General features: G+C 45.5%; 1 protein-coding gene across 4 annotated transcripts in view; it reads right to left on the bottom strand.

Moving 5' to 3' along the window:
- LOC137542424 (opsin-5-like) overlaps positions 1 to 16786 on the bottom strand; it is a 213699-nt gene that overhangs the window by 152667 nt on the left and 44246 nt on the right. For all 4 annotated transcript variants that reach the window (XM_068264317.1, XM_068264321.1, XM_068264318.1 and 1 more), the window contains exon 2: positions 10335 to 10581. The gene's annotated coding sequence lies outside the window, so the exon portion shown is untranslated. The remainder of the gene's footprint in view (positions 1 to 10334; positions 10582 to 16786) is intronic.

Below are 16786 nucleotides of genomic sequence, written 5' to 3'. Positions count from 1 at the left end.
CTGGATTAGCTGCATGCTTGTTGCAGGTGTGTGATTCACACTACTGCAGCCAAAGAGATCAGCAGCACTGCCAGGCAACAGGTATAGTTTAAAAGGAAATACTTATGGCAGCCTCCATATTTTTCTCACTTCCGGTGTACCATATTTTCTGGACTATAAGAAGCTCCGGACTATAAGACGCATCTAGGTTTAGAAGGCAAGAACCAGGGGAGAAAAAATATATATACTAAACCTGGTGTTTCTATGGTCCAGTGGCATCTTGTAAATGTTCTCCCCCAATGATTGTGTCCTCCCAATGTCCCCCTTTGTGGCCTCCTAATATCCACCTCCATGTCCCATGCCCTCCTGCACTGTCCCCCTGTATAAATGTAATTAGCAGCAGGTACTATAACTCACCCCATCCTGGGAGCCTGCGGCGATCAGCTGCTGTCCCCTTCCATGCCCTCGGAGTCTACCTCTGTGTCCCCGGCGTCCTATAACGCTACCCCTCTGTGAATGTAAGTATCGGCGGCAACCACAGGTATCCCTCACCTGTTCCTTGGAGCCCACGTGATCAGCCATTTGTCTCTCTCACACCTTCCCCCTAGTGCTGGTCGGGTCAATAATAATGTGACCAGGAATTGCAGGCTCCTGGGGGAAGGAGAGAGACAAGCGGCTGATAACACGGGCTCCAAGGAACAGGTGAGGGATACCGGTGGCTGCCACCGCTACTTACATTCACAGAGGGGTAGCGCAGTAGGACACCGAGGACATGGAGGGGGACAGCAGCTGATCGCTGCAGGCTCCCACGATGAAGTGAGCGATAGTGGCTGCCGCTAATATTTATACAGCGGGACAGCGCAGGAGGACATCGGGGAGTGCAGGGAGTCCCCGACATCGCAGTGGTTCGGCGGCTCATATTGGCGGGCAACCATATGTCGGGGACTTCCTATATACAGACTATAAGACGTGAGGACTTACTCCTCTTGGGGGAGAAAAAAGTGGGTCTCCTAGTCCGGAAAATACGGTGCCTTAAGGTCCACCTTTTTATGGAAAGAACACATAGCTACAGTGTGTACATATAATATGGGCCTGAGTCTGAAATAGATATTAACACGCTGAGGTACCCAGACCCCCTACTGCCCTTTTCATCCCAACCCCCTTTCTTCACTGTTGAGTTCAAATTTAGTTTAGAGGTCTGAACTAGCCTTGTGCTCACAATACTCATTGTCAGTAGCATGTAATTACTTTCCTCAGGCAAGAAAAAAACAATTAAAATATTTGTTACTTCCTTATTATAACAATGTTCCAATACTGTTCATTTTACTAAATCTCCAGGCAACAATGTAGAGCAGTGAGAAGAATGTGCACTAGTCAGACTAGAACTGAGTAAATTGTTGTTTTATGCTAAATGACTGAATCACATGATGTAATAAAAGGAAGGGCACATAAGTTTGCTTTTCTTATGAAGTAATTTGCTAAACTGAACATAAAAACTTTTCAATAGAACATCACCCATGTAGCCTGAAGCAGTTCACATACGCAGTAATGCAGAGCAATTAACACAGCTCAAAGGATCTCATTCAGGCTGCTTTTACAACTGACTTTTGCGTTGTGGTGTGATACGAAACTCCTGCTGCATTCCACTGCAATGCAAAAAATGACAAACATATGACCTTGCGGCAGAATGAGCCAACGGGGTAATCTGCGTAGTGCCGCCCCCCACTCAGTGATGACCTCCCTGCAGGGCAGGAAGTACGTCACTGTGATTCCCGACGGTCCGTGAATGCTGCACCACGCTCTGTCGTTTACACATAGTGCGCAACTGATAAGCTTCCAGTACTCCAAGTAATGTACTGCTGCCCTTGCATCGGATCGGATACCTCCGGCACACCGCAACCGACTGCAATAAGTCTCCATAGACTTTCTTTGCTTTTGCAGCCCCTTGTGGTAAAATAGGGTAAAGCAACACAGGTTTACCCTGCAAATGTTAAAGGGGCCTCAGTATACCTCAGTATAAAAGGGGGCAAAAAAAATGTTCTTTAGTGGTACATCACATCCTAGGTCGGCATCAAAGGCCCTACAGCAATGAATGGTGTGTCTGGACTGCATTATGGAAGAGGGGGTGCAGTAATGAATGGGGAGTCTGGGCTATGGCATGGAAGAGGAGGTGCAGTAATGAATGGGGAGTCTGGGCTGTGGCATGGAAGAGGAGGTGCAGTAATGAATGGGGAGTCTGGGCTGTGGCATGGAAGAGGAGGTGCAGTAATGAATAAGGAGTCTGGGCTGTGGCATGGAAGAGGAGGTGCAGTAATGAATGGGGAGTCTGTGCTGTGGCATGGAAGAGGAGGTGCAGTAATGAATGGGGAGTCTGTGGTGTGGCATGGAAGAGGAGGTGCAGTAATGAATGGGGAGTCTGGACTGTATTATGGAAGAGGTGGTGCAGTAATGAATGGGGAGTCTGGACTGTATTATGGAAGAGGTGGTGCAGTAATGAATGGGGAGTCTGGGCTGTATTATGGAAGAGTGGGTGCAGTAATGAATGGGGAGTCTGGGCTGTATTATGGAAGAGTGGGTGCAGTAATGAATGGGGAGTCTGGGCTGTGGCATGGAAGAGGGGGTGCAGTAATGAATGAGGAGTCTGGGCTGTGGCATGGAAGAGGGGGTGCCGTAATGAATAGAGAGTCTGGGCTGTGGCATGGAATTGGAGGTGCAGTAATGAATGGGGAGTCTGGGTTCTGGCATGGAAAAATATAAAGTATAAATACTCAAGAACCAGGGTTACCTCCAAGGCAACCACTGTGTAGGCAGGTGAGGAGATTGTTCTGTTCCCACTCAGGAATAAGAAGTCGCTCTCCGTAGGTAGAAAAAAGGGGGGGATCCCCCTCCACCATGGGTGGATACAAGCACTATATAGTAAACATAGTTCATGCTACATTAGCACTATCCAGGAGCGCCACGGGGAGGCTTCTCAATGCCCCCATACAACCGGGGTGCCACGGGGCTCCAAGTTCTATCACTGCCTGGAAACCACAGCGGCATCCGGGAGGGGGAGGTGCAGGCGACCCCCCCCCCCCCCCCCCAAAGCATGGCCGGCGCCGGGAAGAGCCGCCCGGACATGTAGCAGAATGCAATGGACGTTAAGGTATTGGTTTTTGACCCGGCATAGTTTGGCATGCGAAAGCAAATGCATATTTGCATGAGCTATGCCTCATGATAAGCCAATTAGGCCAGATTTGCAAAGCCAGATCTTTTGTGTTTGAGCACGCATACATTTTCTTGTTCTAAACATTTTCATAGTAGTCCTTTGGAGGCAGGTGGTGGATGGCTTGCTCTAGGTCAGCCTTTCTCAACCTTTTTACCCTGGAGGAACCCTGCAAATAACTTTTGGATCTCAAGGAACCCCTGCAAAGAATTTTTTTTGACCTTGAGGAACCCCTGCATTTATTTTGCAGGAGGCATGATCTTTAAAAGTATGTTAGGCTGCTAATTTCACTATCTCCTATTACACTGCCACTCATTATACTGTCTCCTGAGCCCCCAATTTAGTGCTACTTGTTACAGTATCCCCTATTATAATGTGCTCTATTATACTTCCCCCACTATAGGGGAAAATGCCAAGGAACCCCTGCAGAGTCCTCAAGCAACCCTGGGGTTCCAGGGAACCCTAGTTGAGAAAGCCTGCTCTAGGTGTTGTAAGCCCTGGGGTGAGCTGTCTGCGCCTGTCCCCCCCCCCCCCCCCCCCCCCTGGATTGTTGTGTGCAAGCCAGCCCTGAGCTCCAAAGCTTGGGGTGACCCATGCTTCACTCCTTTCCCATGTGGTGCCCCCAAGTTAATGCACATGTAGCAGAACGCAATGGACGTTAAGGTAAGTGCATGTTTTTAATAGTGGGAGGTGGGTGCTGACGGCACCCCCCCCCTCCCCCGGCCACACTCTTGGGGGGGGGGGGGAGTCACCTGCGCCACCCTGCCTCCCCCTCAGGGGTGCCGCTGGTTTTTGACCCTGTATAGTTTGCCATGCGAAAGCAAATGCATATTTGCATGAGCTATGCCTCATGATAAGTCAATTAGGCTAGATTTGTTAGGGTTAAACTTGGTGATTGAGCACGCATACATTTTCTTGTTCTAAGCATTAACATTAATAAAAGTTAAAGACTTAGGATTTAGACTCTCTTCAGAGTCTCTTTAAGAAGCGAGAGGTTATGACAGATGATATAGCAGACAAGCAGTCAGGAACACGTGTGAGGAGGGAGTTAAGGTCTGGGGACGAGAGATAAAGTTGTGTATCATCTGCATATAAGTGGTATTGGGACCTAAATGAGTTGATTAACCGGTTCAGCGCCACAGTGTCGAAAACCGCATGCATCCGAGCAACGTTCACCTCCCTTTCATTTGCCAATAACTTTATTGCTACTTATCACAATTAATTGATCTATATCTTGTTTTTTTTACCACTAATTAGGATTTCTTTGGGTAGTACATTTTGCTAAGAATTATTTTTTTCTAAATCCATTTTAACAGGAAGATTAAGAAATAAATGAAAAAAAATTATTTCTCAGTTTTTGGCCATTATAGTTTGAAATTAATATACACTACTGTCACAGGAGCCCTCAGTGGCTGACCGCACTTAGCCTTCTAAACGGTGCCAGCGCACAGATCGTGCGAACTCTGGTCGCAGTCAATGTGCAGGAACCGTTAAGAATTAGCCGCAGACAACTCAGAAGGGAGCCTGTGAGACACGGGTGATTACAACGTCACCTACTGGTTCAGAGTAAACTGCCACCACCGCGGTTACTATGGGACCGTGGGGCCCACTAACTGACTGACTAATCCTGCGAATAAAACGGTTAAACACACGATATTCTGTCTAGCCAACAACAAACAAACAGTAGCGTATCTTCAGAGACCCGGGATCATTTCTGTGTGTGCTGATAAGCAGGGTAGCGGAAAGTGAATGACTTGGAGAAGGTCGTTTATTCACGCAATATAAATAATTAATATATACAGACAATTATGAAAATCAACAATTATGAAAACAGCAATAGCCAGTATGAAAAATAAAAGAAGGGAGAAAAATACTTAGTTCTGGAAAGATGTCCTTATTGTGGGAAGAATCATAAAGTCCTTGGTTTCAAAGTCCAGAGTTCAGAGTTCAGACCAGGTGGATGCCAGCATATCCTCAAGCTGGCATCTGATGAGTGCAAGATGGTTCAGTGTGGAGGACTCTGAGTTTTAGTCCTCAGCCATTCTTATGCCCCTGCTTCAGTAGGAGGGAGTTAGGGCGGGGAGCTATACACCTCCTTCAAAGATGAGATGAGCCCTCCTCTTGTACTGGGGCTAGAAATCATATCTACCCATATATGGGCTCTATCTCACAGAACCGTACAGGTCAGGGCAGATTTACTAATATTTCCAGATCTGCCTCGATGTACCCAGCAGTCTGATACCAAACATGAGGGGTGGGACCCCTGTGGTACCATTAGGGCACTGTTGGACTGCCTAACGGGCAGTCTTTACCTCAGAAGGTTCTGAAATGTGCTCAGAACCAACGCCAGGCAGGGCCCTACCTGCTCTGTTAGTTTGGAGGGTCTGCCAGCCTGGCAACACAGAAAATATGATACATATAGCAATTTATGGAATATGAGAGACCCCTGGGATTTATACCAGGTCATTCCCAGGCAAAGGTTCTTTGAAGTTGGCAGCAGCAAGCCACATGTCGGCTCCCTGCTGGGAAAAGGAGTCGGAGGGTCTGAGTTCCCTCACTCTAAATTTGGTTCTGTCATGGTGTTTGTCACCTTATACCTGATGGATGGGCCATCAGCACAGCTTGAAGCCAGGGACTCTCTGGGCCCAGGCTCATTAGCATATCAAAAGGGCCAACCAGCATTTGGAATGGTGCTCTCTTTGCTAAGAAAAGGACTGCAGACCTACACAATAAATCCAGATTGTACCGATTTGAAGCGCAATCGACGCAGGAATCGAGTGCGATCGTTCTTTTCTTCACGGGCGGTTCCAGGACGCGCCTGCGTCCCCGCAATCGTCCGTGACAACTACCATAATTAAAACTCATGTATTTTATTTGCCCATCTGTCCCGGTTATTACACCGTTTAAATGATGACCCTATCACAATTTATGGCGCTGATATTTTATTTAGAAGTAAAGGTGCATTTTTTTTATTTGCGTCCATCACTATTTATAAACTTATAATTTAAAGAGAACCCGAGGTGGGTTTGAAGAATGTTATCTGCATACAGAGGCTTGATCTGCCTATACAGCCCAGCCTCTGTTGCTCTCCCAAACCCCCCTAAGGTCCCCCTGCAACTCTGCAATCCCTCAAACCACAGCCACGCTGCTGACAAACAGCTTGTCAGAGCTGGCTGTGTTTATCTCTATAGTGTCAGTCTGTTGCTCTCCCCGCCTCCTGCAGAACTCCGGTCCCCGCCTGCATTCCTTCCCTCCCTGCTGATTGGAGGGAAGGGACGGGGGCAGGGACCGGAGCTATGCAGGAGGCGGGGGAGCAGCCGAGACTGACACTACAGATGTAAACACAGCCTCACAGCACGGCTGTGATTTATGGGGGATTGCAGAGTGCAGGGGGACCTTAGGGGGTTTTGGGATAGCAACAGAGGCTGGGCTGTATAGGCAGATCCAGCCTCTGTATGCAGATAACATTCTTTAAACACACCACGGGTTCTCTTTAAACTATAATAACATTCTCTCTTGACATGCATATTTAAAAAGTTCAGACCCTTGGGTAACTATGTTGTTTTTGTTTTTTTTTTATTGCATTTTTTTATTTTTATTTTTTTAATAAAACATGTATTTGGGTAATTTTTGGTGTGGGAGGGAAACAACTAATTTTACATATAAAATAACATAATTGTTTAATAAAAAATGTATGTAGGTGCAGTTTACTATTTGGCCACAAGATGGCCACAGTCAAAAAAGTCCTGGATGCGAACGATCTCCCATCCAGGAACTAAAAAGGAGAAGGTGATGTTTCCTGGGGGCAGAAATACCGCGCTCTCTGAATAGAAAGCGTCAGTATTTCTCCGGAGGACGTAGATCGGTGAATAGGAATTATATTCCTATTCACTGATCGGAGGGCTATCGGCAGGCGCCCGATCGCGCGCACCACGTGGCAGCAGCAGAGCCTATCTGGACGAGTAAGTTCGTGCAGATAGGCCAAACTGGTTAAATTGCCAAGCATGTTGATGCAAAAGAGGAGGGGGCCAAGGACAGAGCCTTGAAGTACCCCCAAAGATAAAGGAGATGAGGAGATGAGATCTAATCAGAGTAAGAGACTGTGAAAAACCTCCCAGAGAGATAGGAAGATACCGAAAGTGAGTCATATGGAGGGAGCAAAAGTTATTTCCTTTTAAACAATGCCTGGCAGTCCTGTTGCTCCTTTGGCATCAGTCTGTCTCACAACCCTGAAACAAGCATGCAGCTAATGCAGTCAGACTTGAGTCAGAGCATCTGATCTGCATGCTTGCTTGGGGTCTATGGCTAAAAGTATTAGAGACATAGGATCAGGGGGACAGACAGACAATGTGCATTGTTTAAAAGGAAATAAATATGACAGCCCTCATATCCTTCTCACCTCCGGATCCCTTTAAAGCCTGTGTAAGGTGTCGGTGCTCTATGAACGCATGACAATTCCAATTTTATGAATAAATACCAAGACTTGATCCAAGCAATTTATGATTGGCACTTCCTTATACTTTGGGCAGGCTGGTTGGGACCTTAAAGCAGGTCTGACGGTTCATTATACTCCATCTCAGCCAGAAAAGGATTGCAATGAAATGGGGCCTTGGGCAAGATAGCAGTTTTTGCCCACCATTGATGATCACCTGTTTCTTAGGATTTTTTTTATGTAACATTTGGTGGGGGCTAGCATCTACCAGGCCCCTGACTCTCAATCCTTAGGCAATTGCCTAGGTTTGCCTTGTGGATGATCTGACCTTACCTGATTGGTAGCTTGGAACATGTGTTTCTCCAGTAAGTGGGTCATCGATGTACCTATTCCAACCAACGGTATTCTGCTGGGCTTACAGTGTTTGTAGCAGACACTGATTAAATCATCCAACCAAGGTTTACTGAATCTGTTTTCGCCAACCTTTATAAATCAAACTCTGGGTTTTGTCACTTGTTTACACGGTAAATCTACCACAATGGCTGCAGGGCTTATGGGACAAGGGGGGAGAACTGAGATCATTACCATATAGGTCGCCAGTCGCAGTGAAAGTTAATTAACTGTTGGAAAAAGCACCCCTCCCCCACAAATCTATACTGTATATCCATACATATTCCTGAAAGGCAGTAGCAAATATCAAGTTCTGTGTTAAAGTAGACCTGAACTCTTGCACAGGACACAAGGAGAAATGCACCCTGTATGTAGTTGTTAAAGGGGACCCAAACCAAACATTTTTTTTAATTCAAAATATTTAGTTGCACCACTCTGACACATACAAAGATAAATAAACACTCCTTCAAGCCTATGAGCATTTCAGTGCATGCTTTTCACAGCTAGGGTTATACTGGGGGCAGCCATTAGCAATTCCTCCATTGCTGAACACCACAGTGTGCCGTATTTTGTCCGGCAATTTGAAAGGAAGGGAGGGGTTCCTACCATAAATGAAAAATATTTTATAATTGTCATCATGCAACCGAAAAAAGGCTGCTATTTATTTTAATTTAGAAAATAGATTTTATTTCTGAAATCTTGTATTTTTAATTTAGGTCCACTTTAAGAGACTTTATCCTGTCTAATTCACCCCCTCTTATTTACGACTAATCACCAGCGTAATTTGATCTCTCAGCTGTGTCAGTACAGAAATTTGGCAGACCTGGGCAGACACAGTCAGGGACGTATCTGGTTAATATAGCGCCTATGGCAAACTATAAAGATATTGCTCAGTCAGAGCAATTTCTCATGTACATGTGTTACGGTTGCTTGTGTGTTTTGGCTCCGGATATTGCTGGAGGTTACTTTTTTTGGAAATATCTCGTTATTCACTCTCTGTCCTCTGTTCTAATACTAAGCAAAGTGCACCCTACATGCATAATTTAAGTAGCCACGTTCCCCAGATAACAGCATTAATCTGATCTGAGGTCTGAATGACAGGGAGGCATGGAGGCAGGCAGGCCGGTGAAGCACAGTGGCAGGCATGGTGCTGTGGCGCCCGTGGCACAAGCCATGCCTGCACCCCTCTAGATACACCTCTGGACACAGCTAATATGTAAACATAGTATGTTAAAGAGACTCTGTAACAAATTGTTTATCTTTATTTCTTCTATGCTATAAGTTCCTATGCCTTTTCTAATGTGGTCTGGCTTACTGCAGCTTTTCCTAATTGCACAGTAGCTGTGTTATCTCTGTTATATGATCTAATCTTCTCTCTATAGTCGGCACAGTCAGGCTGAGGCAGTCAGACTGGAATGTGCAGGGCTGCTTGTGATTAGCTAGAAGCTGTACACACCCCCTGCAGGCTCTGTGTGACTAACACACTCTGCTTAGCTGAGCCTATTAGAAGCTGGTTAGTTTGTTTGTAAACACTGCCTAAAACTGGCAATTACAAGCCAGGTTTGCAGCAGAGAATGGCAGAAACAGCACAGAGGGGACCAGGAGCACATAATGAATAGAATGGTATGCTTTTTATTGTAAGAATTTCAGAGTACAGATTCTCTTTAATCCTTTGTCTGCTTCCAATGAACGCAGGAAGTAGACACTGCAGGTTTATTGCAGGAGTTCTGCAAGCTGTAACAAAGAAATGTTTTTCTTTAAATGTTATTATGCTGTTGCTTACCTTTTACAATAGAGAGGAAGTTCTGAGTTCAGGTCTGCTTTAATGGAAAGTAGTATTGCTGAATTCATATGGATACTTAAAGAGAAAACGTGACCAAGAATTAAACTTCATCCCAAACAGTAGCGGATACCCCCTTTCCCATGAGAAATCTTTTCCTTTTCTCAAACGGATCATCGGGAGACTCTGTATGGCTGATATTGTGTTGAAACCCCTCCCACAGTGTAATGCCAGGACCATGGGGCTGACCTCACACTGTGAGAGCCTTGTTGCATTGTGGGAAATAACAGCTGTTTCCAACTGCCAAAAAAACATGCGGCAGCTACTCACACTGACATCACCTGACACTGCCAGCAGTAAAAATGTCAACATATGATACATGTCAGAATGTAAATCAGGGAGAGGAAAGATTTTGCAATGGGCAAACGCTGACTAACTCATTTATGCATAATTATGGTAAAAATGAATCACTTTTGTTTATTAAGTTATTTTCACTGGAGTTCCTCTTTAAATTGTAATAGAAACGTGGAATAATGTTTAACATGTACCTTTAGTAAGACGTAGGGTGATAAGATAAATGTACTGATATACTGTAATACCAATCCTCCTTTTCACTTGCTGGTGTTCTATTTTCTTTTTTTTTTTTTTTTTTCAGTGTAAGGGTTAAGAATCCAGAGATATCCTATAAAGCAGAAGTCCTTTGCAGCTGGTTGGATTGGATTGCAGAGTAAGGCTGGGTACACACAAGAGGGTCTTTCGGCAATAGATCAATCATTCTGGTCATTTTCCCAATAGCTTTTGGAAAAAGTAAAAACAATGTAAACACAAGTTGCAATGGGTTCTTGAATATATAAATATGTACAAGAATATTTACCTGCATGTCCTATTCCAAGACAATTGAGAGAACAATGGTTTATGGATTCTCAATTCTGCAGCAGAAACCGTGGTCCAATCAGTGGAGAATCCAATCATTTTGATCGGTTTACTAGTAAATAGAAGCAAGTGTGTACAAGCCCCAATTCTCCATAATAACTCAATTACGGTAGATGTCATACATCTTTTGAGTGAATGTGAAAACATTCCTGACAACAAGGAAAAGTTCTAGAGGTCATCATTACTCTGTATGGGAGCCAAATAAATAAAACATGCAGCAGCATATACCAGGGAGAAAGTTCAGTCTTTGAATCTAGATTTTTATCTTAAAAGAAAAACCCCAAATAATGATATGAAAACTCCAGGAAAGTCCTGACTATTTCCATGGATATTATAAGCAAGGCGTTTTGAAATCAGGATGATACCATTTATTGGCTAACTTAGAGATGGATAAACAGTGAGCTTTCGGCTCTACTCTCTAAGGCCTCGTTCACATCAGGGCCGTTTCTGTGCGCTTTTCACAGCGCACTATCCTGTGCGATCAGCAAGGTATTGATTTTCCCCTGTAACCAAATGTAGCTGGTTCACATCTATGCGCTGCGCTGAGCAGCGTTACAAAAAGTAGTGTTGCATGCATTTCTGTGCGCTGAGCTGTAAAGCGCACATCAATGCAAGTGAATGGGTGCGCTTTTTTAGCGCACAGAAGCGCGTACAAACGCATAGAAGCGCATGCGTTTTTACCCCTAATTGAAGAAAAAGATACATTTACATACAAAAACAAAGTTTTATTGACAACTGCTGCTGCTACAGTAAGCAAAACGTGTTTTAAAGAAGCGCAGCGCAATGCACAGAAACACGCACAAGCGCATGCGTTTTTTACCACGCGCTTTCACACGTTTTTCAGCGCAGCAGATGTGAACGAGGCCTTAGTTAGCCAATAAATGGTATCATCCCGATTCAAAACTCCTTGCTTTTACTCATGGCTAACACGGTACAACACTCTACTGCTTCTACCATTGATATTATAGTTTTAATCATCTGTTTCTTTTCACTTCAGGTTTTCTTGAAAACAAACCAGGAGCTGGATATGACCACGCCTCCCTGTCTGCCTGTTACAGTCAACAGTGATGGAGGAGTTGGAATGTCAGGTGCTGAATCACAAGACAACTACTGTCTCAATGCAAGAAACAAAGACAACTGACAGCTGGCTGACTTTTAAAATTCTATTCCTGACCTATCGCTCCATCTGTTGGAAATGTGATCACTTCCTGCCCACAGAGGAAGTGGCTAAAATTTTCCCAGTGTGACAGAAAACTTTTTGTTAGGGTGGGTAAGAGTAAGGTTGTGTTCACACTGAATCCATTGCAATGTGCATGTGGCACAGTATCTCGTCAATCATCTATCGTGTGCGTTGGCCGGCAGCAAGCAGCTATGTTTACTCTATCAGGACAGAATCTGATGCAGTGTGGAGCCAACCATGCCAGTGTGAATGGGTCAATTGCAGCGCACTGCTGTACGATTTTGACTTACTGCATGTTATAACGCAACGCCCATAGTGTGAAGGATTCTAGATTTTATTGGTATACCTCATTTCCTGTCTTGGCTACCAGTTTCCACAATGAAGACGCAAACATCCTTGGAGGTCCCAAGGGAGATGAAATCTCTTCAGCAGTGACGCAGCGATTAATACAAACCCCAAATGTTTCTAGACCCTTTCCAAAGTATTCAAAGGTAGATAGGGGGGAAAAAAACCCTGTAATAATCCAAGCATTTGTATAGTGCTTTTCTCCTGTTGGACTCAAAGTGCTCAAGAGCTGCAGCCACTGGGACGCGCTCAAGAGGCTCCCCTGCCGTGTTAGGGAGTCTTGCCTATCAGATATCTCAGAACTGTCACTAGCACTGTCACAGGAGCCCTTGTGGTCAGACCGCAAATGGCCTTCCAAACAGTGCCAGCGCACGGATCGTGCGAACTCTGGTCGCAGTCAATGCGCAGGAACCGTTGGGAATTGGCCGCAGACCAACCAGAAGGGAGCCTGTAAGGTACGGTAATTACAACTTACACACGATTCCAGGGTATAACTGCCACCACCACTGATATGGGCCAGTGGACCCGACTGCCTGACTGATCCTGCGAATAAAAACGGTTAAAACACGCTGTATTCTGTCTAGCCAACAACAAACAATAGTAGCGTCTCTTCAGAGACCTGGGATCGGTTCTGTGTGTGCTGAATAATAGGGTAGCTAGAACAACTGACGATAGCGTCGGTTTATTGAAAGCAATATAAATTAATATATACAGACAATTATTAAAATCGACAATTATTAAAACAGTAATAGCCAGTATGAAAAATAAAAGAAGGGAGAAAAAATACTTAGTTCCTGGAAAGATGTCCTTTAGTGGGAAAACTTGTAGCGTTACATTTGTTCAGTTCAGCAAAGTTTAAAATCCAAGCAATATGGAAGATGTCCTTTGTTCAGTTTCAGCAAAGATGGCCGATCAAGATGGCCGCTAGCCATGTGTCCTTTGTTTCAGCTTAGACAAGATGGCCGCCAACCATGTGTCCTCTGGCTGGCAATGTGCTCTCAGGAAGGTGGAATTTGGAGGACTGAGGGGAGGGCCCCTCGCAGATATTTTTGAGGAAGCTGGTTTGGGGGTGTGGCAATGCCAGCCCCCTCTGAGTTACCAACAAATGACAGTTCATTCCCTCTGAGAGATTTTAGGGCTAAACTTATGAAATGCTGTAACACCTGAACCATACACGTTATATTTAGGGGGGTAACAGATTCATACTTGTTGGAAAATACAGATTAATATGACATCAGACACGGCTAAGCCAGCGGGTCAGGCTCCTGAGAAGATTCATATCTCAATAACCGGACGGGCTATCACAATGAATGTCATATCAGCACGATGGCCAGATTTTACCGAACAAGACGATATGAATTTTATAGCTGTGCGACAATATAAATCATACCACCCATGCTTTTCTTATGGCTGGCTAAGTGGCTCTGGCCAGTCTGGGAAAGAAGCAGGTTTTTGAATAGCCCCCTGCTGGGATTAGCTTCCTGAGCACAAGGGTTTGTTCCTGCTCATTAGCATATCAAAAGAGCCATCCTGCAGTTAAGCAGAGGCTCCTACACAATCAATCCCGATTCTAGTGATCTGAAGCGCAATCGATGCAGAGAATCGAGTGCGATCGCCTTTTCTTCACGGGCGTTTCCAGGACGCGTCTGCGGCCCCGCAACCGTCCGTGACAACTATCTTACCTCGTCTTTTTTTGGTACAGGGATGACATATCTCCTGTGTACTGGGACAGAGCACCTGAACAGAGTGGTAACCGCATGTGTATACAGATAAGCGGATGTCACAGTTTTTTTTTCTAAGTGACATGTCAGATTGAGCCTATAAAATCATATAAAAGTCTCTGCATGTTACATTCACTGTTGTACTGTTCTGACCCACTTCTGTATCATGCCTAAAGAAACAGCGGTCTACATGTGGGTTTGATGTGGCTGTGTAAAATGTAAAGCCCTGAACGGCCAGGGTTGAAAAAGTGCCTAGGCATAAAAACCTGCCATAGAACCTGCCAATGTCTAAGCATAACGGGCTTCAGCAAACATGGCCTTTCTAGGCATTACGATAATCATCATAACCGCAACGAAACATTCCCAAACAGACCACAAATAGGCAGTCCGCACTCGAAAGCAGGGAGATTTACTGGATCTTCAGGCTCAACACCCTACAGCCGGAAGGACTAAACATATGTCTGGAACATCATTTATAAACTGATCAACATAGGTATCATCTTGAATCGAATTTAATTTGTATAACTAACTTATTATGAATACTGGTAAACCATGAACCTTGTCTTGTGCCAAAATATTATCCTGCTTCACGTCCCGTGAAACCCTGCATTGGCAAGACTTCCTTACCTTTTTATTAGCGAACCTATATAACTATACCTTGGGCGCCTCCTACCCTCTTAACATTTAAGTACACCCCCTCTTCGGGGTTTGTACTGAGTCTTCGACCCTCTCATAGGTCAAAAGACTCCTTTTCTTTTTTGTTTTTGGAGCAGCGACTGGTAGACCTTCTTCTCATAAAGGCCAAGAGGGGACGGTACTTCCCCACATGCCAGTACGAGTGGTTGCCTTGCTTGCAACCTATCCTTGTGAGAATATATACTTCTTGATATAGTGCACCCATTCTGACCTGACGATATTACACGAGATTGGGCTCCTGGTGACGTCTCTGTGTCTTTTTCTCACCCCTACAAGTTACAGTATGACTGTCATTGCACTCACCTACCGAATCAGCTCAGTAATTGTAAATTACATACTCCACTCTGCCCCCTGGTGTGCAGCCATGATTGGCAGCTCCTCCTGCAGGATGAAGACAGTTTGGCGCAGTTTCCTGTGGCCACACACTTCATTAAACTCTCCCCTGCCTTGGAAAATAGATAAATTAACCCCTTGGACGAGCATCTTCCAGTTGAGCAGCATCCTGCAGTTATTGGCATATGCCCAGTGCGCATTATTATTTTCCGAAATGTAGGTGTTTACCTAACAAACCATTATATGCTTGGTGAACGTATTGATTGCCGTACGCAAGAATATCAGCAAACTCCAACTGATCACATAGTGGCTCGACTGGCCAACTCCAGCTGTGATATATCATAAATACTTCAGCACTATTCTGCACTAGCAAAACCTTCTTTATTCCCTCATGTTGGCACGATTATTTAGTTCTTATATCATACTAACATCTTCCACAACGCTTTACAGAGTATATAGTCTTGTCATTAACAGTGGTGTAGCTAAGGAGCTATGGGCCCCGGAGCCACTTTTACATGCCCCCCCCCAAGCACTCTATACATAATTAATACATATGCAGGATCTAAGTCTACCTACCTGCCATTCCTGCAGGAGTTCACACGCAAAATACATTGCATCTCAACACGGGCGCCGCATGTAGGCCTCCTTCCAACCTCAAGAAATGGGGGGCAGCGCAGACACCCCCACAAAGCATCAACTGTCCGGAAGCGCCGCAACTGCCCTTGGGGGGGGGGTATAGCAAGAGAACATGGACGGCACTTCTCCCCCCAGACGAGGCCTATTGCTAGGGAGGACCATCCATGCTGCCCCCCTAAAGTATAGAATCCATACTTCTGCATCATTTGCCTAGACAAACCCTCCAATGCACAGCCACTGCTGGGGGGCCCATCCATATCCCCCCCCCCCCCCCCGTAACACCCCTAAGTAAAAGAATACATACAAGCACGCTAGAGAAGAGTGAGAAAGTGTGCGCTCTGACCAGTCTTCACCTGACATATATACTGGCTGCCTCATGTCTACTGCAAATGCAGAGAAAAAATAAGTATCAATTAGGCAATGGACATGAGGCAGCCAGTCAGGTGAAAACTGTTCAGAGCACGCACCTTTTCACTCTTCTCTAGCATGCATGTATGTGTTCTTTTACTTGGGGGTGTTGTGGGGGGGTGGGTGCGAATGGGTCCCCCCAGCAGTGGCAGCGCACTAGGGGGGGTTGTCTGCGCCCCCCTCGCCCCACCATTGGTGCGTTCACTCCCAGGATGTGCATTGTGCACTATAGGTAAGCAAATAATGCAGAAGTAGGGATTCCATGCTTTGGGGGGCAGCACGGATGGTCCCCCTTAGGCGTACGTCCTGAGGACGTAGATATAAGTCTTGCAGCTGAAGCACAGCTGTGCACAATTAGGCTTGCTCTTGTGCACACCTCTGGCACGATCTGCTGCAGCACTAATTGGTAAAGGGAATATATGTTCCCTGAGCCAATAAGACTGATTTTTACCATTAACCACCCTGGCGTTCTATTAAGATCGCCAGGGCGGCTGCGGGAGGGTTTTTTTTAAATTAAAAAAAAAACTATTTCATGCAGCCAACTGAAAGTTGGCTGCATGAAAGCCCACTAGAGGGCGCTCCGGAGGCGTTCTTCCGATCGCCTCCGGCGCCCAGAATAAACAAGGAAGGCCGCAATGAGCGGCCTTCCTTGTTTTGCTTACATCGTCGCCATAGCGACGAGCGGAGTGACGTCATGGACGTCAGCCGACGTCCTGACGTCAGCCGCCTCCGATCCAGCCCTTAGCGC

This window comes from Hyperolius riggenbachi, chromosome 12, assembly GCF_040937935.1.
Source record: "Hyperolius riggenbachi isolate aHypRig1 chromosome 12, aHypRig1.pri, whole genome shotgun sequence".
In the NCBI taxonomy this organism is placed as follows: Eukaryota; Metazoa; Chordata; class Amphibia; order Anura; family Hyperoliidae; genus Hyperolius; species Hyperolius riggenbachi.
This window is presented reverse-complemented; position numbering and strand designations above follow the sequence as displayed.